Raw genomic sequence first — 23,743 nt, forward strand, 5'->3', positions numbered from 1 at the left:
AATTAATTTTTATAAAGTTTTCCCTCTGTTTCCAAACAAACAGTAAATATCTCCAGCTTCATGACGTTATTTTTGTTGTTTACCTGCCTTTGTGATATACTTGTACTGGTACGTTCCCATTTAAAGCAAATTTAAATAGGAAAACTAGAATATGCCAAACATTTAAATGAGGGGCTAATTCTTTGCTTCCTCAAAATATTAAGTAAAGCTTTCCCATGGTATGTCTTCAAATAAGAAGCTTTGTGCTTACATTTGAAATATGATTGATATTATATCCAACACTGCACATCAGGGTTGTGGGGAACTGCGAGCTTCTCAAAGGTTCACTCTCCCAGGTTCGTCCTCCACTTGCTTCCTTGGGTCTCCATTTCCTATCACTGTCCTTGTTGTTGCCTTAGGCGTTTAGATATGTATGTAAATTTTGATTGTATTTTTTATCACATGCACACACATACACCCCGTATTTCAGAAATTATAGTTTGGGGCTTTAAGAACTGCAAAAGACCAAGTGGGTAATTCAAATTTCTTTGAAAGTATTATCAAAGAACAATGAATGAAGTGAAAAGAAAGGAGTTTGTTGCAGTGATCTCCAAAGTTCTATAAAAGAGTACTTTGACTCCATCGTGGAAAGGAAATGGAGAACAGTCAAGTCATTCTTCCTACCTCCTCCTCCCCCAGAAGACTTGGTTTCCTTATGAATCTACTTGGGTCTACATGGACCATTCTCTTACTTAGATGCCACCAAATTGCTGTCTGGGCTGCAATCTTAAAGGGCAGACAAGATGAACTTTCTCCCTAAGGCCAACCAGAAGAATGACTCCAGACCCAGCTCTGCCATTTCTAGATTGAGTGGTTTCAGATGAATCATTTTACCCATCTAGGTCTTGCTTTCTTCTTCAGCAATACGAAGGAGCTAAACCTGACTTCTTCACTTCCTTAAGGCTCTTTTATGCTTGTTACCTAAATTAGTTTCATGCCTTTATGTTTGCTGCAAAGAGAAGCCTTGAAGAAGGTGTCTGAGCAGCAGTGGTGTAGCAAGGACAGGGTGGCAGAAAAGATCTGGTCAGATGAAAGTGATAAGGGGGTCACAAAGATGATTTAAAGTTGATAATAAAACTGACTGAAAGTCAGACTAATTTTTACTAGCATCATGCACCACCAGTTCTGAGCAAGGTCAGCAGTTTAGTCCTCTGGGGAGAATCTATTTCCAGCATCCTGCCCTTTGTAGGCTACTGCTGGGCATGTTTGAATTTCAAGGGGCAGAAGGTTAAGTATCCATTAATTCATTTAAATGAAGTGAGTGTTTAAGAAAAGATTGCACAGGGATGGTGTCTTGCTCCTTTTTGTGGTCTACATGGGGGACTCTGGAGAGTAAGTGTGTGATCAGTGTTAAGTGGATTCCCTGCCTCCTGGTCTACAGACTTCCCTGCATCCCCACCCATTGCCTTCCACTTCCTGCCTTGAGCAGGAAAAAGTTCTTCTCTCCACAAGGGCTCCAGCTCCTCCCTCCCCACCTTAATAACTTACTCTATCAAATTTCTTCATCTATGTTCAAAGGCAACCTTTTTGCTGATGCAATACCCTTAGCATGAAAATGGTTCTCTTTCGTATCAAAGAAACTCCCTTCATCCAGTCCCTCCTCTGATTTTTATCTTTTCTTCCTTTCTCAGACGTGTCTTAAATAAGCAGTTTATTTGGTGCCTCTATGATCTTCTTTAAGCCTCCATCCTCACTGTTTCTTTCACATCTTCTTGCCAAGTATGTCAGTGGTCTAACCACCAAAGTCAAAGCACATGTTTTGTTTCTTTTTACATCCAACATTAACACCCACTTCCTGTTTGAAACTCTCTCTTCCTTTGGCTTCCAAGACATTAGTTTTCTAGTTCTTGGGTGGCTACTTTTAGGCACTGATGAACTTTCTCCCCATAACTTCAGAGTTTCATCAGAGAGGTAGATTGAGCTGAAGATACTTTTTAGGAATCAACCATGTAAAAAGGTAGTAAGAGAAGAAGAGGAAAATGGTCTTGGATTACCTGTGTGGTTGGACTACCCAGAAAAGAGACACGTGGTCCTGGGGTGAGGAGTGGACGTGACGAATAGGCAAGGAATGTGGAGAAGGCAATTCAAGCATCACTGTCTCTTGAAAGTCATTACCTCCTTCTACTTCTTCCTCTCACCCACCTTCCAACCCAGTTTCAGTTCCCTCTCCCCCATACCCCTCTATCCTAGTCCCTAATCTTGTGTGCATACAGTATTTATAAACTTCTTAGGTAAATTTCTTCATTTAATAATCTGTCTTACCCCATAAACTCTAAGCTTCTTTAGGGCACATATATGATTTATTTGTCTCTTCCATATAGAACATAATTCCTAAAAAGCAAGAGCTCCTGTGACTAAATGCTGTAATGAATGTATGAATGTTATATTGAATAATTCTCAGGTTAACAGCCAGTTCTTGTAGGGAAACACCTTATTTATTCCATCATCCCTATGCTCATCCTGTTTTTCTACCATAATTCCCTTGCCAAGATGTCTTAGTGATGAGAATTTTACCACGAGTGGTAAAAGATGAGAGATATACAGTGTTCCATAGGGAAAGGTTGGGGGCGGGAGGAGAAGGGGACAACGGAGAATGAGATGGCTGGATGGCATCACCGACTCTGTGGACATGAGTTTGAGTGTACTCCGGGAGTTGGTGATGGACAGGGAGGCCTGGCGTGCTGTGCTTCATGGGGTCGCGGAGAGTCGGACACGACTGAGCGACTGAACTGAACTGATATAGTAGAAACTTTCCTGAGAGTTTTAAGCCTTAAAACATAATTTATGTTTATATGTTCTAATGGTGCCTTTAAAATAGCCTTGTGTTTTATAGCCTTCCATCTTCTGATCCCATAGTGAAATAATAATCCTCTGTTTATTGCATGAAAGTCTGGCTTCATTAAAATCACCGTGAGATCATAAAAGCTGCATTATGAGTCATTTGTCCCAAAAAATCTTTTGGGTCATGCCATATAAATCTCTCATCCCTGAGGGGGAGAATCTATTCCTCTGACATAATTGATAATAGAATATAAATTTAAGTTAAAAATAAATAAAGGAAAATATAGAGATTGATTGAATATGCTTGACTGAGTACAAAGGGTATCCCCTGAAAATTATGCAGATTAAAGAATTATAAGGGGAGGGACAGAGCAGTCCCCTTGTTTTCCTCTATTTCCAACTAGTCACCAAGTCATATTGATTCTTGCTACTTGGATTTCCTCATTTTCAATTTCTCTCTTTGTAGCCATCACCCTGGACCTAGCTCTCATTACTTTATATTTGCATTATTATGTCCTATGATTATAAAATGGCATTAGGACTAATGGGATTATATATTTCATGTATATGACTTTATTTCATCATTTCTCTCTGATCTAATTCTCTTCCCTCCCTCAGTTCATACTATACACTCTTCAGATTTATCTTGCTATAACAATACTTGCATTATGTTACTTTGCTGTGTATGAATCCTCAATAGCTCCCCTTTGCCTGCAGGATAAGGCACAGACCACCTTGATGAGCCTTAGAGGTCCTGTACTATCTGGCCCCCAGATAAACCCTGCAGTCTGTCCTCGGTGGGCCCTGTCCTCATCGCACCTTTGTTCACCTGGCTCCTCCTCATCCTCCTTACAGCCATCTCTAGTCTCCAGGTCCCAACACGAAACTTACCTTCTACCTTTGGTCATGACCCCTACTGAAGCCCACAGTGTTTTTTAACACCTCTGCATTCTCACATGTACCACACTTCTAGCAGTGATTTTAATTAAAGAATCATTTAGAAAAGGACTGAAATAGGTTTTTGATAGATTGTCCTGTCCCCTCACCAGCTTGTGAGAGTCTTAATGACAGGTACAAGCCCAAGATATTTCTGTGTGTTTCATATTCCCGTGTGTTCCATGGTTCCTGTAAGCATGATATATTGTAAACACTTGAAAACTATTATGGAGTTAATTAATTAAGTAATGCTCCTTTACATATGAGGATCTCAAATATTCATTCTAAAAATTCCATAAAGACAGATAGTCTAATGATAAACTACTGAGCTGGGTCTCTGTGCTAATACTACTTGACATTTACTAAATAAGTGACTCAAAAGGTTAATTAAGTTCTTTTGGTACAGTTTTCCCAGTCTACAAAATAGGTATGTAGTATCTGTTCCACCTTTTTTCAAAGGATACCGTAAAATTAACAATCAATATAGGGACATTCCCTGGTGGTCCAGCAGTTAAATTGCTTCCACTGCAGCGGCATGGGTTCAATACCTGGTTGGGGAACTAAGATCCCATGTGCACTGTAGTGCAGACAATTTATTTTTTTTAATTTTTAAAAAATTTTTGAATAAAATTTTAAAAACCCAATCAATACAAAATGATATTATTCTTTTAAGAAGGAAAATCAAATCTAGTACTGTTTTCATTTTTCATTCTCTGACCTCATTCCATAAGCCTGTACTAAGTCAGTTATATTTTTGAACTTAAGAATGTTGAAACTTCTTTTAAATTGAATTAATACAGTTGAATCTGATATTCGACATCATAAATATTTTTAACTGTTGCTTGACTTACAGGTTTTCTCATCCTGTTTATAAATTTGGTTATTTAATGCTTTAATAATTATTAATATCAAATTAAATCAATTCTCATCTAACAAAAAAATCCATTTCCCACGTGAGTCCATGAATTTGAGAGCTACATTCAGGTGCTTGCTTCGCACCTTCTACATATATAACTTGCTTGTTCACCAGTAATGAGGAGAATAGCACATGCTGTGCAAAGGTCTTGTGACTATTAAGCCAGACAACCATTGTCACATGGCTGGCACAGCAGGAGGCCACAGTTAGCTCCTATTCCTTCTTCCTTTGTCCCATTCCTGTCCTCCTCAAATTCTTCTCTTGTCCCTCTCAAGGAAACTGTATTTTATAGCTGGTTTTTGCCAGCTTCCAAATACCCAGTAAACAAGAGATCACACTCAGACCTTAGAATGGTACACTTTCTTCTGTATGAAGACAGAGAACTTGTAAACAGAAGTTTCTGCAGATTTCCCCTTTAGGCTATTTTGTGACTAATGGAGCCAATTTTATGGGAAGGAAATCAACAGGTAGATTCACATTATTTCCTCATTTTTCTCATCTAATTTTCTATTAGAAATAAAAAGTGAACAAAGGCAATTAGAAAACTGTCCAGAAAGGAAGGATGGACTCATTATAACAAGGCACTCGCACTCCTGACTTAAATTTGCCTCAGAAATGAGTGAATGGGCCAGTAGGTGTATGGCATTAATGGAGGTTTTCTTCCTATCATAATCAAAGTCTCCCCAGACCCCCTAGGGTCGCTGATATCCAATGACATTCATTCTCTAACTTTTCTTACACTGTACCACAGCATGGTTTGTTTTGGTGTCCATAAATACTGTGCAAATGATGAAAAAAGCACCCAGGTATGTGAGTTTAAAGGTTTTGTTAGGGGTTGCAACCTGGCTGAGCCTGATTTCTTTCAGAGCTATAAAGATGTCTGCAGTGGAGGAAGAAATGAAAACGCAGGCATCAACAAGAGAATGCTGAGTATTCTACACCTAAACTCAAAGCCTTTGTTTATTGTCATTTCCTTGAGGCAAGGGAAATGTCTTGACTTCCACCCCCTGCCCTCCCTTACAGAGAGACATTTCAGTGCTCAAAAACTTTAGCTTAGGAGTGCTGTGCAGTGTTTAGTTGCTCAGCCAACTCTTTGTGTCCAGTCCATAAAGACTGTAACCTGCCAGTTTCCTCTGTCCATGGGGATTCTCCAGGCCAAGAATACTGGATTGGATTGCCATGCCGTCCTTCAGGGGTTCTTCCCAACCCAGGGATTGAACCCATGTCTCCAGCATTGCAGGCAGATTCTTTACCAGCTGAGCCACAAGGGAAGCCCAAGAGTACTGGAGTGGGTAGCCTATCCCTTCTCCAGCAGATCTTCCCCACCCAGGAGTCAAACCTGGGTCTTCTGCATTGCCAGAGGATTGTTTTTACCAGCTGAGCTACCAGGGAAGCTCTTAACTTAGGAGATACATACTTAATTGTTCCTTGACTGATCTCCCTTTGGAGATACAAAGTAAAGGAAAAAGTGTAGAATGTACACAACCGAGCATCAGGGTACAAAGCATAAAAAATACTCTAGAAATTAAAATCTGTATTCACCAAATGGACCCATGAGTGAAAGAGGGATTGAACTCCCTCATTTTCTGTTTCGTGAAACTGAGACCCAGAATCTCCTTTCTTAGTTGTTTCTTAGGTGTTAGATGAGGTTCCTTCCCAGGCGGCGCTAGTGGTAAAGAACCCGCTTACCCAGGGCAGAAAACATAAGGGACGCGAGTTCAATCCCTTGGTTGGGAAGATCTCCTGAAGGAGGGCACAGCAACTCACTCCAGTATTCTTGCCTGGAGAATCCCCATGGATGGAGGATCCTAGAAGGCTTTATGGTCCATAGAGTCGCAAAGAGTCAGACATGACTGTAGTGACTTAGCTATGCCCTACTTTGCCAATCAAGGTCCGTCTAGTCAAGGCTATGGTTTTTCCCGTGGTCATGTATGGATGTGAGAGTTGGACTGTGAAGAAAGCTGATCGACGAAGAATTGATGCTTTTGAACTGTGGTGCTGGAGAGTCCCTTGGACTGCAAGGAGATCCAACCAGTCCATTCTAAAGGAGGTCAATCCTGGGTGTTCATTGGAAGGACTGATGCTAAAACTGAAACTCCAATACTCTGGCCACCTCATGCGACGAGTTGACTCACTGGAAAAGACTCTGATGCTGGGAGGGATTGGGGGCGGGAGGAGACGGGGACGACAGAGAATGAGATGGCTGGATGGCATCACCGACTTGATGGACATGAGTTTGAGTGAACTCCGGGAGTTAGTGATGGACAGGGAGGCCTGGCGTGCTGTGATTCATGGGGTCGCAAAGAGTCGGACACGACTGAGCGACTGAACTGAACTGAACTGAAAAGCAGCCTGAGACAAGGATTCTTGTCCCAAGTGATTTAAAGAAAGCTTCTGGGAGAAGCCTAAGGGAAAGTAGGGGAAGCAAAGAGATGATTTCCATTGACGTCTGACCTCGGCCTGATCACACGGGGAGAGCTGGAACATGAGATGTTCCACCTTGAGGGCATCTGTACCCCATGCCAGTCAGCCATTGACTGGAGGCCACCTGAGGATGGTGGAGGCATTATTCCCCAGGTACTGCTGGACTAGGCCACTCGCATCAGTCGGGGGCGATTCTCCAGAGAAGTGGCAGCTGTGTGCCATCCTTGGTCAATACTCCCAGCAGCTGGGAAGGAGAAGGTGCAGGCACCAGTCTAGTAAAGGTGATCTGGGTGGGGAACCAAGAGCGTTACTCCACTCACCAAAGGTAGTGACACCAGTTATAGGAGCCAAGTTTATATTCCAGCTTTCCTCTATCTTTCCAGGCTGTTGTGCACATACCAGAAAGCCTCCTTCAAATAAACACTATTTGCTCTAACGGAATTTAGAACCCGGCACCGTGGAACACAGTCTATCAGCCACAGTTCATTGGCTCAGCCTGACAATATGAGGATAATAACATAACAAACAACCATTTAGAGATCAATCCTACTGAACTCCAAGTCACGTCAGTGAAATTAACTCAGTGAGATGTAGTGACCCTTTATATGCACTTTCTCATTTAATCCTCACAGTTCAGTTCAGTTCAGTCGCTCAGTTGTGTCCGACTCTTTGCGACCCAAGGGACTTACTATTCCCTCCTTACATCAGGAAACAGAGTTTACATTATTGCCAAAATAGCGGAATAGTAAATTTCTGGGGATGAGAAAATGACAAACAGAATTCGAACCCATGCAGTCTGGCTCCAGAGAATGTTCTTCTAACTGGTTCTATATTGTGTGTGGAGGGGGTGGGAGGGGCAAGGGGTGGAGAAGTGTGGGGTGTGTGGCACATTCTTATCTTTTATGGAAAATAAGTGAAAAATATATTATAAATCAGTATGTTTATGGAGTGTCATGCTGTTATTCCTCTTAACAAATTTCCTGCTTGGCTTTTGGAATGCTTTTTGGTTTCTAAATCAAGTAGAATTCAGTTTTATTGTGTATGTATGTATGTATTGGCTGCACATTGGCAGTTTAAACATGGGACTTAATCACTGGACCACCAGGGAATTCCTCTAGAATTCGGTTTTATGAGATTAAGTTTCAAAATATTCAAGACAGATAACGATCTCATGGCCAGTCTAGAAACTCACTGTCAGCTGCAGGTTTTTCTTGCATCTGGTTGCTCCCACTCCAGAAGCCTGGTGGTGATCCAACATGAAGGACCAAGATGGTGGCAAACATGAATATAGTAAAGAAGGCAGTCTGAAAGGGAGACATGAGGCAGCAACTCAGAGAACTCAAGTCAAAAACTGCTCTCAAGGCTGGTGGCAGGGAGGTCTCTATTGTTCAAACAGCCTGAATAATGTCACCAGCCACTGTGCCTGCATGGGAAGAGAAGTCAAATAATGAAAGGTAGCATATTGACCACTGCTGCGTACCACCAGGCTGATGTATTGATTTTATCTCCTCCACTCTTCACAGCATCCCATGAGGCAGGTACTATTTTTATTCCTTCTTGCAGGTAAGCTAAAAGAGACAGATTGAATATCATGCACAATGTCACAAAGAAATAAGATGTACTGCAAGAGTTAAATCTGAACAGTCTGGCTCAAAAATCTGCTCATAGCCACTCTGTTCTGCATCCTCCTAGATGATGCAGATGATAACATTTTAAACTGCTCTTATTTTATAATCATATCCTTATAAAATGTTTTTATGAGGCTGTCCATATTTGGGGAGGCTTTGGAAACATGCTCCACCCCTTCATTAATGGGGAACATCAAGCAGGTTTTTTCTTTATTTGTAGGACAGGCACAATCACATTTTTCTAACAGGGGAATGAGGTTCTGAAGGGTTAGGAAAAAGCTTTATATGGTCCTTTATTATTTAAAAAAAAAAAACAAACACTGGAATTGAAAGGATGGAGGTGAAAGTTTTTAAATCTGCCTTAAATTTTTTATGGCAAATGAGGCAAAAGTTAATGAAAGAAATGACAGTGGCTACAACCCAGGAAGAGCAGAACAAATCAAGATATATTTTTAAGGAATTAAGTGTAGCAGAATTCTGCCTAAAAAAGGTAAAAGTTGGCCATCACTTATTGCAAGCACAGACCTAGCTTCTCTCCAAGCAGACTGAAATGTTTGAGCCTGTGTGAATAAGTCCCAAGAGTGCAGACGTGGAAGTAGCTCTACTAACAATCACTATAATAGTGCCTTTCCCCTCTCCCCCTTCCTTTCTTCCCCACTCATGCCCTTGGCAGAGTAACAGAGTAAGTCCCATTGGGTCCTCTTACTGCCATTTCTTCCACCAGACCACCCTTCCCACAGGCTGCTCATCCTGAGATTCAAGTAAAAAGGGCTTCTCAGAACACCATGCCACCCCATTCTTCAACATGTATGAACTTGGAACCTGATCCTGACACTGGCTTCCAGCTTTACTAGGTGATCTCTGTGTCCACTCACCCTATGGGGTGCAAATTCCAGTAGGCTTCTGGGAAGTCTTAAAGCCATTCTGTGGGGTCTGACCTAATTTTAGAGAGAATTATGTGCTTCCCCCAAGCAGCATGATGATAGCATTTCAACAGAGTTCTTGTCCTGACCTTCAAGAAGAGGTTGTGTGGTATAATTGTTTGAGGTTCATATTGACCAATTCCTCTTTCCATGATTAAATTAGAGTTTCACTGTGGAGAGTTCTAAATGCACTGTTTTTAAAAAAAAAAATTTTTTTTTAATTTTATACTGGAGTATAGTTCATTAGCAATGTTGGCTAGTTTCAGGTGTATAGCAAAGTGATTCAGTTACAGATATACATGTATCTATTCTTTTTAGCCCTCTTTAGGGCTTCCTTTCGGAGAAGGCAATGGCAAGCCACTCCAGTACTATTGCCTAGAAAAGCCCATGGATGGAGGAGCCTGGTTGGCTGCAGTCCGTGGGGTCACTAGGGGTGGGACACGACTGAGAGACTTCACTTTCACTTTTCACTTTCACACATTGGAGAAGGAAATGGCAACCCACTCCAGTGTTCTTGCCTGGAGAATCCCAGGGAAGGGGGAGCCTGGTGGGCTTCCATCTATGGGGTCACACAGAGTCAGACACGACTGAAGTGACTTAGCAGCAGCAGCAGGGCTTCCTTTATGATTCAATTGTTAAAGAATCTGCCTGCAATGCAGGAGACGTGGGTCCCATCTTTGAGTCAGGAAGATCCCCTGGAGAAGGAAATGGCAACCCCTTCCAGTATTCTTTCCTGGAGTATTCCATGGATAGAGTAGCCTGCCAGGCTGCAGTCTATGGGGTCGCAAGAGTCAGACATGATTGAGTGACTAAACCACCACCACTACTTTTCAAATTGCTTTCCATTTAGGTGATTCCATTTAGAGTATTGAGCAGAGATCCCTGTCCTATACAGTAGGTCTTTGCTGCTTCTCAACTTATGTATAGAGAACTCCCAACCTATCCCTTCCCCCTACCTTTCTCCCTTGGTAACTGTAAGTTTGTTCTCTAAGCCTGTAAGTCTGCTTCCAGTTTGTAAATAAGCTCATTTGTCTTATTTTTTTAGATTCCCCATACAAGTGATATTATGATATTTGTCTTTCTCTAAAGTCAGATTTCTAGTCTTTGCTAGCAGACCATGTTACAGATCTTGGTGTACAGGTTGACAGAATTAGGTAAAATAGCCCTTTTTGGAGAAGTGTTTTAATCAGGGCAGGCACAGACAATTCCCAGAGTATTTGGCTTCCTATTTTGAGAGAGTCCAGCTCTGAATCTCGGTTAATGTGTCAGGAGATTTTAGCTTGTAGGCAAAGTCATTTGCTTTTGTAGTTACTTGAAATGTGTCATAAAGATACAGCTCGGGGTCCTACTCTCTGCGTTTAAAGGACTGTATGAATATTTGTTTTCCTGTAAGGTGATGTTCTACTCTGTTCTCATCAGATTTTCTCAGCTCTTGATAATGACCTCTTTTAGAAACACACTGAAAAATCACAGATCACTCACAGGGGATGACTTTAGCAAAATTATTTTTCAACCAATCGATTGGTTTGGTTTTTCACCTGTAAGTATATTACAGACATTAAAGTGTCATTTCCATTTAGCAGTTCATCATGATTTGTTGTTCAATCGTTCAGTCATATCCAACTCTTTGGCACCCGATGGACTGCAGCACATCAGGCTTCCCTGTCCTGTACCATCTCCCAGAACTCGGTCAAACTAATGTCCACTGAGTTAGTGATGCCATCCAACCACTTCATCCTCTGTCATCCCCTTCTCCTCTTGCCTTCAATCTTTCCCAGCATCAGGGTCTTTTCCAATGAGTTGGCTCTTTGTGTCAGGTGGCCAAGGTATTGGAGCTTCAGCTTCAGCATCAGTCCTTTCAATGAATATTCAGGATTGATTTATTTAGGATTGACTGGTTTGATCTCCTTGTAATCCAAGGGACTCTCAAGAGTCTTCTCCAACATCGTAGTTCAAAAGTATCAGTTCTTCGGTGCTCAGCCTTCTTTATGGTCCAGCTCTCATATCCATACATGATTACTGGATTATCTGGGTATAAACAGGGTGGCAGGACTCTGTTTTCTGAAAGGTTCTGAAGTCTGCCCAGTCCATCTGATTGTATTGATAGTACTATGGGGAAATAGTGCCCTCCAGTGGATAACTGCATGTTGAAGTAATTATTAGCTAGTCTCATCTAGGGAAAAGGAAGCCGGCTATTGCTTTTGTAAAAAAAAAAAAAAAAAACCATAATGACTTTAATATCCTCTCCATCAGATGAAGCCTAATCTTTTTTGGCAGATACTTTAGAAAAAGGTCTCAGCCTAGTGAGAAAGAGCTGCAGCTTGAGAAATAACAAATTGGTGTGAACGTTCTCAAATATGATGAGCTTTCTGAAAGTGCTTAGCTTCCAATAATTTTCATTTCTCATTAAATCCACAAGTAATTTTGAGCCAATGTGTCAGATGGAATTATTATTGCCTACTATTTCTTATAACATATGAATTCTTATATTTAGGAGCCATTTCCCTCCCCTAAATCAGAGGTTTGAATACAAGCCTCAATATTTCTTCCTTTTTCCAGCCTTTTCACCCTGCCTGCCTCACTCCTCATTTCCCCGCCCCCCCTTTTTCCTCTGAATTCTGATTTCCCCACTTGGTGGTGTCGATAGCACAATGCCTGATACATACTACATGTTCCTTAAATATTTGTTAAGTCTCAATATGGAAAGGGCTTTCCTGGTGGCTCAGCTGGTAAAGAACCCACCTGCCAATACTGGAGATGCAAAAGACTCGGGTTCAATCCTTGGGTCGGGAAGATCTCCTGGAGAAGGGAATGGCTACCCACTCCAGTATTCTTGCCTGGAAAATTCCATGGGCAGAGGAGCCTGGCGGACTGCAGTCCACAGGGTCGCAAAGAGTCGGACACGACTGAGCATGCATGCACAATGTGGAAAAAGAAACAAGTTCTTAAAATTAGGTTTATTCTATGGAAAGAAATACTTCAAAAAAAATAACAGATGATCCCCATCATTGCTCTGTTGCCTCCAGACAGAAGTCCTCTGTGATTTCTGGCCTCGTGAGCTACCACAAGGGGCTGGGAGACTCTCCTCTCTCCTGGATCTCACGCTGCATCACAGGGCACTAACAGACACTTATAAAAACCCTCATTCTCCTGCTCTGAGTGTGGTTTCCTGACTCATTAGCTTCACTCTTGTTATGTTTTATTTGCTGTGGAATTTTGGTCCCTAAGTTAGCATCTTGTTACTAAATATTCAAAATAATCTTCTTCTCCTGATAAAATCTTTAGTCTACCTACAGATTCTAAGAGACAAATTGGAATTTTAAACCCACTTGAAGCAATAATGTGTGTCGAAACGATTAAATGCTAAAGGACCTATGAGAGTGAATACATTAAAAGTACAGCAAAGACCTGCTATATAGCCAGAAGGAATAGACCTCAAACATGTATCCCTGGCCACATTAGTCTCTGACAGACACTCAACACTGCATCCTTTTTCCGGTCTGTCTTTTTTTCAGTCATTCTCTTTCTCATTCCTCAGGGCACCTTTTATAGATCTATACTGTCCTCCTTAAATTCCCTTCCTTCTTCCCCCACTTTATTCATAGAAAAAAATAAAGACATCTGGGAATAAAATATCTTTAAACACACCACACACACACACAGAGGCACACATCGAATCTCCTAAGAGCTCATTCATCTGTTTCCTTACGTCCTGGTTTCACACACATAGTAGGGGTTCTTTAAATATTGGTTGCATGATCCAATGTTAGCATTATTCATGTTTCAGCTGTGAAATGTCCCTTTAGTTCTAGAAAACCCCAGCACTGAGGAAGCTTCTCACTTGCCATTTCATTCTTGCGAGCTTACTTTCTCCAACCACTTATGGTGACCAGTGAGCTTTTTCAATTTTTTTTTAGGCCTATCTGCTCCTGTTTAACAAAGAGTCTTGTAAAATTAAAGAGATTCTATCCCAAATCTGTTATTGTAGCATAAATATGCATCAAAACACTTGAACAAGAAACATCTGCAGTTGAATGAGTCCACATTTGTGAAGTAATGGGTTAGAAATCTATGAGGGCTCAGATCATGAGATTTAAAGTTTTTCCAGGAGAGGCAAGATTTCCTCATCTTTGAATATTCTGTACAGCTTGGATGGGTGACTATCCTTATCCTTGTCTCTACTTTCTTATTACACATTTTAAAATGTCAACTTTCTTTTTTAAAAGTAATCATAGGCATTTTGCAGAAGGAAGATACTTTCAGCCAACTTCTTGATCCAGGTGACCCTTATGATCTCAACCATGGTAATAATGGCTTGATTTGCCATCATTGTTTTGTAGAAGACAGTTTATTTCTTGAACCAGCCTTTAAAGTGTATTATCTTTAAAAGTTTTTTATTGCCCACTTCATCCTTTTAATTCATGGAGGGTCAAATATATCATGGGCAGAAACTAATAGGAAAAATATTTTAGCCAAAATTTGTACAAGAGAAGAACTTAGGTACTGGAGCAGTTTAGAATAGAGTAAATTTCCTTCCAGATGAATGGGTGAGAATTCAAGAATGCAAGTGATAAAGCCTTATGCATATATAAGGTATGGGGGCAGATTTATGTATTTTGTGATTCGGGCAGATTGAGTCCAAGAGCTTGGTTGGTAAGTATTCTGGAAGAATGCATGCAGAGATATTATTAGAGCGATTGGTTCCTCCATCAAATGTGAAATCCTTGAGAGCCATGCTCTCAGCAAATGTGTAAGTAATGCCCCTAAAGTTTCCAATTTCTGTTTTAAAAATCCTTCCATATATGACCTGTAGGGGGAGCACTGAAACAACAGTATACTTAGTGAAAATGTACTCCTCCATGTATGACAGAAATTCCCAAGCAATATTCTGCAGCTATGCCAGTAAGATCAAGGTGGGGAGGGTGTCTCATGAAATATCGACTATGGTGTCAATAAGAGTCATTCCGAAATACGTTTGTTATGGGTTATCCTGCCCTGAGGTGGGAGCATATGCCCAAAGTCAAATGGCATTAGAACGTCAAAAGCCTAAAAATATTAATAATGAGGAAAATAATAAAACATGGCTTAAACATGATGATATGACCACACACATTATCATTCTTCAAAATACTACACTGTGTCATTTAGTGAAAGAAGCTGTAGGCTCCTTGGAATAAGGATGAGGTCTTATACCATTAATACTTGTATTGCTTATCAAGGTACCTGGGGCACATTAGATCTTAACAAGTGCTGACTCCCCCCTCTCAGGTGATACAGTTGGTAAAAATCTCCCTGCCAATGTGGGAGATGTAAGAGATGTGGGTTCGATCCCTGGTTGGGGAAGAGCCCCTGGAGAAGGAAATGGCAACCCACTCCAGTATTCTTGCCTGGGAAATCCCATGGACAGAGGAGCCTGGCGGGCTACAGTCCATGTGGCTGCAGAATCAGACACGAATAAGCACACATGCACTGTGCTGTGCTGTACTGTACCCCTCTCTCATTTCCACTGGCCGTTGGTGGCAGTAGTCATTTGGTAGGCATGGTGACAGTCTGGAAGTAGGTGGTGATAATAGTAGAACTAGGGCATCCTTGAAAAGTCAAAAATACCACATTTTAGAATTGAGAGAAACCTCGGAACACTGGTTCCCAAACATAATTTTATCTCACATTCCCCTAAGGGCTTGCCAGGTAGCACTAGTAGTAAGAACCTGCCTCTCGGTGCAGAGGACATAGAGACATGGTCGGGAAGACCCCCTGGAGGAGGGCATGGCAAGGCACTCCAGCATTCTTGCCTGGAGAATCCCATGGACAGAGGAGCCTTGCAGGCTACAGTCCCTAAGATCCCCTGGAAAAGGCAATGGCAACCCACCCCAGTATTCTTACCTGGAGAACCCCATGGGCAGAGAAGCTGACAGGCTACAGTCCATGGGGTCACAAAGAGTTGGACACGACTGAAGTGACTGAGCATGCAGCATGCACACAGAGCTGTTTATAATGAATATAAATCCAAAAATAACTCCTAGAAAAACGGTTGCTTACTCTCGGATACATTTTTCATTAGCCACTTGGAAACCTGATTGCAGTTTAAAAAAAAAAGGAAGTGATAATTTCTCTTAGAAGTTCTTTTGTGCAGTTTTCTTTTATACTTATTTATGATTAATTTTAATACGTTATGTGTCATTTATGCTTACAAGTTAAATATTCTGATTTTTTATCCTTGTAACCCATTCTAAAATTGACATTTTATCTTATCATTATAATTAAAGTCTTTAATCACCTTTTCTCAAAAGTAATTTAGTTTCTTAATGTTCAGCAAAAACTCCTCTCCAGGAGGACTTTTGTATCAATAAACGCCTGAGTGTTTTAATCTTCTGAGAAAGGAAAAATTAAGACTGGGACCCAGAACTCAATATCATCCAGCATGGGACCCTTACAAGTTAATGAGACAATTTCAAGATTTCTTCTTTACTATATTGCAATCTGATATACAGCAATAAACATGTGGCATCTTTAACACGGAGGAGCCTGGTGGGCTGCAGTCCGTGGGGCCGCTAAGGGTCGGACATGCCTGAGCGACTTCACTTTCACTTTTCGCTTTCACACATTGGAGAAGGAAATGGCAACCCACTCCAGTGTTCTTGCCTGGAGAGTCCCAGGGACGGGGGAGCCTGGTGGGCTTCCGTCTGTGGGGTCACACAGAGTCGGACACGACTGAAGTGACTTAGCAGCAGCAGGAATTTTAATATATATATTATTTCTACCAAAAACCAATCCCACCCCGCCAACTCTTCCCCATCATCTTCCTTATATGTACCAAAATTTTGAAAAAAAAAAAATTGAAAAGAGGAAATGGAAATAAGTAGGAAAGAACCTACTTATAAATGCAAGCTATCCCACAATGACAACAGCAATAAGAGTTAACATTATATTGAGTGTTTACTACATTCCAGGCACTGTTCCAAATGCTTTACGTGTGTAGCTCAAATACAAAACAGTCCTACAGTTATTATCCCTGTTTAACAGGAGGAACATGGCCCCAAGAAGTTTTGTCACTTGCTCAAGCTGGTCGTGGGAACCATAAAAAGAATATAGATGATCTGGCTTCAGACTCCAAGCTGTCAACTGTTGTATATACATTTCTAGGGCATTAAATTTCTACCCAAATTTGAAGCCTGATTTTTGTGTTATAGCGTCTTGCTCACAATAGACACAACAGATATTTGTTGCATCGTATTGGATTTCTGATGAAATGTTCCTGAATTCACTTGACCAAAATACAAGCAAAAAGATAGAGTAGACTTTTTTATTTTTATTTTTTTAATTTATTTAATTGGTGGCTAATTACTTTACATCAAGAAGTAGAAGGATGAGGAAGGGGAAAGGGAAGGGAGGAGGGTAGTGGGTTGGGGAAGGAGGAGAAGAGGAAGAGGAAGGGTAGGGGCATCGTTCCTTCCTGGGCTTCAGCGTGGGTCCCCTGGACAATGTCTAAAAGTTATGTTGAAAACATCACCTGTCTTCATGATCAGTCTCTGATATGAGTCTACACAAGGAGCAATACTATTTAATTATGATTTTCTTATTTAGGCTTAGACAGGTCCTAGAAGACCCTCCCTTAGCAAAGAGAGATAAACTCATTGAGTTTGCCTTCAACCAGAGTTTTGTTGGAGTCCTGAATGGTGAATCCATTCATCCTAGAACTTAACAGATAGTCCAGAAATAAAGTCATCATTTGGCTCATCTGTCTCAGAGTCAGATGTTTAACCCTTTAATACTTGAAGTTTCAGGACAGTTGGTAAGGGAAACAATAAATAATTACTATGTCATTATTCTAAAAATAATCACTTTGTTCTGAATGTTTTCCATTCTTTCCCACCATTTTCTCTATTCTATTAAAATGGTTTGTACCACAAGGACAATTGTCAGTTTATATAAACTCACCCAACTTGGCTGTTGGTACATTGTTTTTGTTTTTTTTTAAACCAGTATTCAGTTCCCAAATCAAGAACTGGGGAATCTGAAAATATTTAGTGACAGAAGCATAAAAACATAATACATTGAAAAGATTTAGATTTCCTGACTAAAATATAGAGCTTTCCCTAGATTTCGTAGATAATTTTACTCCATTGTGTTTTATTTATTCTTAGTATAACTTGAGGGGATTGTTTTCAGAATAATGTCAGGATAACTGTTCAAAACTGAGCTATGGGCCAACCCAAGGGCGTTCTCCTGGGAGCAGTTAAGCTAAAACATACAAAAGATCTCTCCTCTTATCAAAATTATCTCTTCTAAAAGATAAATGAGGAAAGGTTTGACATGAGATAAAGATAAAAGCAAAATAAATCAGTGACTAACTGTCTTATGTGATCTTAGGACATAGTTAGATGGCAAATACATTATGTCTCCCAGTCTCTTCATGCTGACTATAACGGGATAACATATAAGATGTCTTTTGTACACAGTTGACATCCTTCCTTTCTCAGAAAGGTAGTGTTGACCATGAGGCTGTGCAAAATATTGGCAGATATGAGAAATCAATGTTTATCCAATTCATTAATTTTTTTTCAATTTTTAATGTACTATACAAATAATATGTTCTTACTGCTGAAATGTTGAAAGCATATTTAAGCCAAAACAAAAGCACAGAAGTTATTTCATGGTCAGTTCTACCACCAGAGGGAACCACCATTAACACTTTTTGTATATCCCTCTCTAGTGTTCTTGCCTGGAGAATCCCAGGGGAGGGGGAGCCTGGTGGGCTGCCGTCTATGGGGTCGCACAGAGTCGGACACGACTGAAGTGACTTAGCAGCAGCAGCAGCTTGCATCCTCACACATATACCTCCTCACACACACCAGACCTCTAGTAATCGCTAGTAACTGTGACAGCAGAGGTGCATCAGGACAAGAACAAGCATCAGCCGGGGTTTTAACAGTAACAGAAGCAGTGTTAGCTACCAAAGATGAGCTGGCAACATCAGTAACGAGAGAGTCTGTAACCACATAGTTGTAACTGCAGAGAAAGCTGTGATGGTTGTAGCAGCTGTCTTGGCATCAGTAGCAGCAGAAGTGGCATCAGTAGCAGCGTAGTAGCCTAATAATATTAATAATACCAGTTAAGAGTTACATAGCACTTACCATGTACTGAGCACTATTCTAAGTGCTTCACATAGACTGTCTTGATTAATTTCCACAACAACCTGATGAAGTAGATGTATTAGTTGTACCCCCACTTTTACAGATGAGAAAACTGATGTACATTCCAGTCATTCCAGTTAGTAACTTGGCCAAGATCACACAGTCTTCATTTAATCTTAGCCAGAAGGCCAAGAAATGATCAAGATCATCCAGTCTTAAGGAAGAGAACCTGAATTTGATCCCCAGTCAGTCTGACTCCATAACCCACTTTAACCAGGATGCTGGTAGTAATAACATGAATTCTAAGATATAGTATGAAAAGTTATTTTACAATTTACCTATATATTTATATAATGAATGGATGAATTTTGAGAATGATCCTGAAATTGGAAAAACAGAAGAAGAAGACATGAACTAACTTCCCCAGAAACATCTCTTTCAACCAAAATGATCCTTTCTTACAATTTTCAAAGTAAAGTGTCTTTCAAAGATAATATACTTTGCAAACATTTCTGCTCCCTTTTCATTAGCTCTCAACAATCTGTCCCTATTCTTTTGGGTGCTTGTCTAACATTTTAGAGTCTCTGACTGCAGTTTTTTAAAAATAGAAAGCAAATGAACCATACTGCCTAATTTGTCATATCCTCAATTTATAGATGAGTCTCCATATATTTAGATATATGGATTATTTATGTTTAATAAGTATTTGTGAGTAAATGAATAAAGCAATAAGAAATAAAATTTTAGAATACACACTAAAGGCAAATAGAACCTTATTGGACCAAACACATACAACTGCAGTGAGCATGCCATTTAATGCTGATGGCAACAGCAGCCAAGGGAATAAGAAAAACTTACACATAAGCAGAAAAGGTGAATGACATTGATGCTTTGGTTCTATATCAACTCTGTTTCACCTTCCATTATTCCAGATTTTGAACATTTAAGTTACAAATAATATTAATATTTAATCTGCCTGTACACTTGCACTGTCCTTATAGAAAAGAATTCCTCTGCTCCCTGAAAGCTATAAATTTAATTCAAGATACAGTAAAAACTGAAACAAAAATTTACTTTGGTGCATTAGTAAATTTTGTTTTTTGTATGATGAGAAATATTTAATCTTGGGCAAAATATATGGCCCCTAACATAAGTTTTAATTTTTGTGTGCTTTTTAATGGTTTCAAGCTGCCAGACATGGCAAAACTGGAAGTCAATGTACTTCAAAAATAAAGTAACTTAAAAGAAAAAACAATCCCCTCAAAAGTCATCTCAGGACTTTTCTGCTCAGAGTTTCAAGTTGAAGTTTCAGTGATATGACTTGATTTAATTTCCAAGACTCTTATCTGTAGTTTATTCTTGTTACTGCAGTTGCTACTGGTTTTTAACTTTGTACACAGGAAACCAGTGCCAATCAATTTTGTTCCCAAGGTGACAGGAAACCCTGGTTGGTCAGATGTTGATTGTGCTTGCTGTTCATGCTCCACCCATCATATTTTCTTCCCTTTTGGCTGAACTTAAGACAAATTAATCAGCAATCAACATCTGGCAGACAGTTTTGGTGTCTTCTCAGTGATTTGTTTGTTGACCTGCATGGTTAAAAAGTAAAATCCAGTGCATAAAACTTGCAGACTCTAAAGATAAATGCTGCCAAGAATCCCTTGTAAGGACTTGCATAGAAGGACCATCTTTTGACTTTTTCATTGAAAATGTGAATTTTCTCGAGTAATGAAACATCTGCTGAATAAATATTTCACCTTTTTTTGTGATGGTCAGCTGCTTACCTCACGCTATTGTAAGTTCCAGAGATGAAATGTGGAACAGGGAACAAGGAAGGACTCGGAGAATGGTAAGCTTTTTAACAGGTCTCCGCTGTTGGTGATTAACTTTAGCCACCTGCATCTTTTCTCCATAGTAAGTCCTGTTCCGTAAAAACATACCCCTTATCACTAAGTACACTGAAAGCAAATGCTGGTACCCAGAACATGACAAATAACAGAACTCACGATTAGAAGCTAGGTGTAAAATCAAGTCCAATGACCTTCCCATCACTCAAAGTCTGTCTTCTTTGCAACTTCTTTCAAACTCACAGTTTCTGATTCTATAAAAAGAAAAACTGTCAACTGTCTACTTGCTTTGCAAACTTTTTTAGAAATCATTAAAGATGGTGATACTAAAATGGATGTCAGATGTTATCATGTCTAGTGATAGTAAAGATTTTTCATGAGAAATGTACAGAAATCCTTTTTTTTTGTTTGTTTTCTTTTCCTGTGCAGGAAAATGAAGGAAGGTAAAATGCAGGAAGGTGAGATTAAGATAAACCTAAAAAGGGCAGGTATGTTGGACCGGATAGGCTTTTCCTGTTCCTAAAATGTCTTGTGTTCTTACACAGGAAAAGCATTCTTATCCACCCGAGGCATTTGCAAGTCCTAGGCACAAGACCTAAAAGTACCCTGGCTTGTGGTGGTAAGAAAGCAGGAAAGAAGTGGGTGGGACAGGAAGTGTCCGTGGTAGGTCCATGACCAGGACAAGTTTCCCAAAAGGTAGAAATACATCCACGTCTCCTTTGAGAACAAATTCCGCTAGTCTGTTCTTTCCTAGTACTTCCATACCAAAAATTGGATGCCTTTAAAATTGGGGTTGATTCAGGCAATTGAGTCACCACAGAATTGCTAAGCCTGCCCGTTGCGAGTTCACTCCGCTTCCTAATCCTGCCACTTCAATGTCTTCCAACTCCCTCCCAAAGATTACTATCGTGATGCATTAGCAGGAGGAGTTTTGATCCACTTGTTTTTACTTTTTCACTAAAATATCTTCCTTAGAGAGGGTTGGTCTATGAAATAAAGTTGAAGGGCTAGAAATATTTTTCTGTGTTTTGAATCCTAACCATTTTGCAGAGCCATAATCCTGGTTTTTTACCAATAACCAAGTAGAAAGAATACTCAAGAAATTAAATATTTTTAAGCACATTAGTTCCCTTTTGATTTGCATGACGGTCTAGTTGAACAGGATCAATCTGCTGTGTACCTGGTCTTCTTTCCATCTGCATTTCCATCAGCAGTGAAAAGGAGTGTGCCCAAGGGTTGGGGGGGTGGCTGCCCACAATAGCGTCGGGTGCCCCTCCTCAGATGCTAGATCAGGATAGAGGAGTGTTGATTCCTGGGCAGCAGTATCACCGTGTACAATGCCAGCTGACTCTGACCATAATTGAAACTGTTCCCTTGGCTCTTTAGCATCATTTCTAACCTACTAAGCTGGGAGCTTTAGGACGTTTGGCGCAGCGTGCATAAGTAAGAGCTTTCGTAGGGCATCCACACAACAGAGATAGCGATGGGTACATATCTGCAAATGCATTTCTTTGGGGAACTTATGGCAAGTGTGTTTTTCTGGATGATCCTGTTTACATAACACGTGCATTTCAAGTAACAAAACCTCTCTTGGCTTGCTTAGAACTCCTATTGTGGAGTGACTCTCTGTATAGGCAAACCCTATCTAGTGAAGAACACTACCTGAGCTTTCATCTGAACCAAGATAGAAAAAGTTGTTGTGGCAAAGGTAAGGGGGTGGGGGAAGAAAGATCACTTATTGGGCACATTTATATATAGGATAGCATTTCATGGTCTAATGTTAATATCAATTCAGAAAATGTCCCAGAAACTAGAAAAGCCAGGATATACCTCAGATTTGTTGAGCAGCTCCCATGTACTATGTATGTACAGGATGCCTCTCAACCATGTAATATCATTTCCTTCTCATGACTGTCATAGAGAGGTGGGTTCTATGGTCTCAGTTTTAACTGAAACGAGTGCATGTTCATGCTAAGTCACTTCAGTCATGTCCCATTCTTTGTGACCCTATGGGCTGTAGCCCTCCAGGCTCCTCTGTCCATGGGATTCTCCAGACAAGAATACTGGAGTGCGTTGCCTTGCCTTCCTCCGGAGGATCTTCCTGACCTAGGGATCAAACCTGCGTCTCTTGCATCTCCTGCATTGGCACACGGGTTCTTTACCACACGTGACACTTGGATAGCCCTGAGATGCAGACACATAGTAAATGTCATAGAGCCCACAAGCTGCAGAAATGGGACTGAGCCCATGTCTGTGCACCACCACCAAAGCTCATGCTCTTTTTATCACCTACCTCCCCTGACGCTCCAGGTATCCCATAATTCTTCTGTTTTTGCCTTTTCTGTATTTATGGTTGGACTGTATTCAGTTTTGTCAGTGGAGAAATATAAACATTCTGAATAATTTGTCCTGCCCAGCCCTCATAAATGCATCCCACTTGGAGAAGAGCCGGTAATGCCTCTTTTCACCCCTAGGTGGCACCTGTGTGCCACCAACAGACAGAAGAACATTCTGGGTCAATAGCAGGTTGACCTGCTCTTGCTTTTGTTCAAAGGACATTTAAGCAGATCATTTCTCTGTCTTCAAAAATCCTGCTTGAGGAATATGTAGCATTTTTTATGCTTTTATTTTATTTTATTAACGTATGCTTTATTTACAATATATGTTGCCATTTTAAGATTTAAAGCCAAATCAAATAAACAAGGAGAGGACCAGATCCTCTCTTTAGGATCATCCCATCCTAAAGCTCATTGAGTCTCAGCAGTCTTCCTTCCCAGAGGTACCTTATCACCTACTGTAGAAGGCAGTCCCTGAATTTGTTCAGACAGCAGATGTACTCAATAGGGTTGCCCAGCTACTGTGTCCATGACCTTTAAAAGATTCTGGTTTGGAATTAACTGGAAGGGATTTTATTTCTTCTTCATTAGCAACGATAAAGATGTATGTTGTATGGAAGCAATAGAACGTGGGTGCATGTGCCTTTGAATTTTCAATTTTAAAAAAGAGAGGGTGTGTTGCTCTCTCATGTGACCCATCCAACAAAACAGTAATGTGATTAAATCTGGGAGATTTTCATGATTCATTAAGATTTGCATATAGAAGGGATTTCTGTGAT

General features: G+C 40.4%; 1 protein-coding gene across 2 annotated transcripts in view; it reads left to right on the forward strand.

The window, feature by feature from the left end:
* The window catches only part of PTPRR (protein tyrosine phosphatase receptor type R), a 282,539-nt gene that overhangs the window by 176,442 nt on the left and 82,354 nt on the right, over nt 1-23,743 (forward strand). The gene's annotated exons all lie outside the window — the stretch shown is intronic.

The sequence above is a fragment of the Moschus berezovskii genome, chromosome 6 (assembly GCF_049115385.1).
Source record: "Moschus berezovskii isolate FMDL1 chromosome 6, NW_MosBer_1.0, whole genome shotgun sequence".
Classification (NCBI taxonomy): domain Eukaryota; kingdom Metazoa; phylum Chordata; class Mammalia; order Artiodactyla; family Moschidae; genus Moschus; species Moschus berezovskii.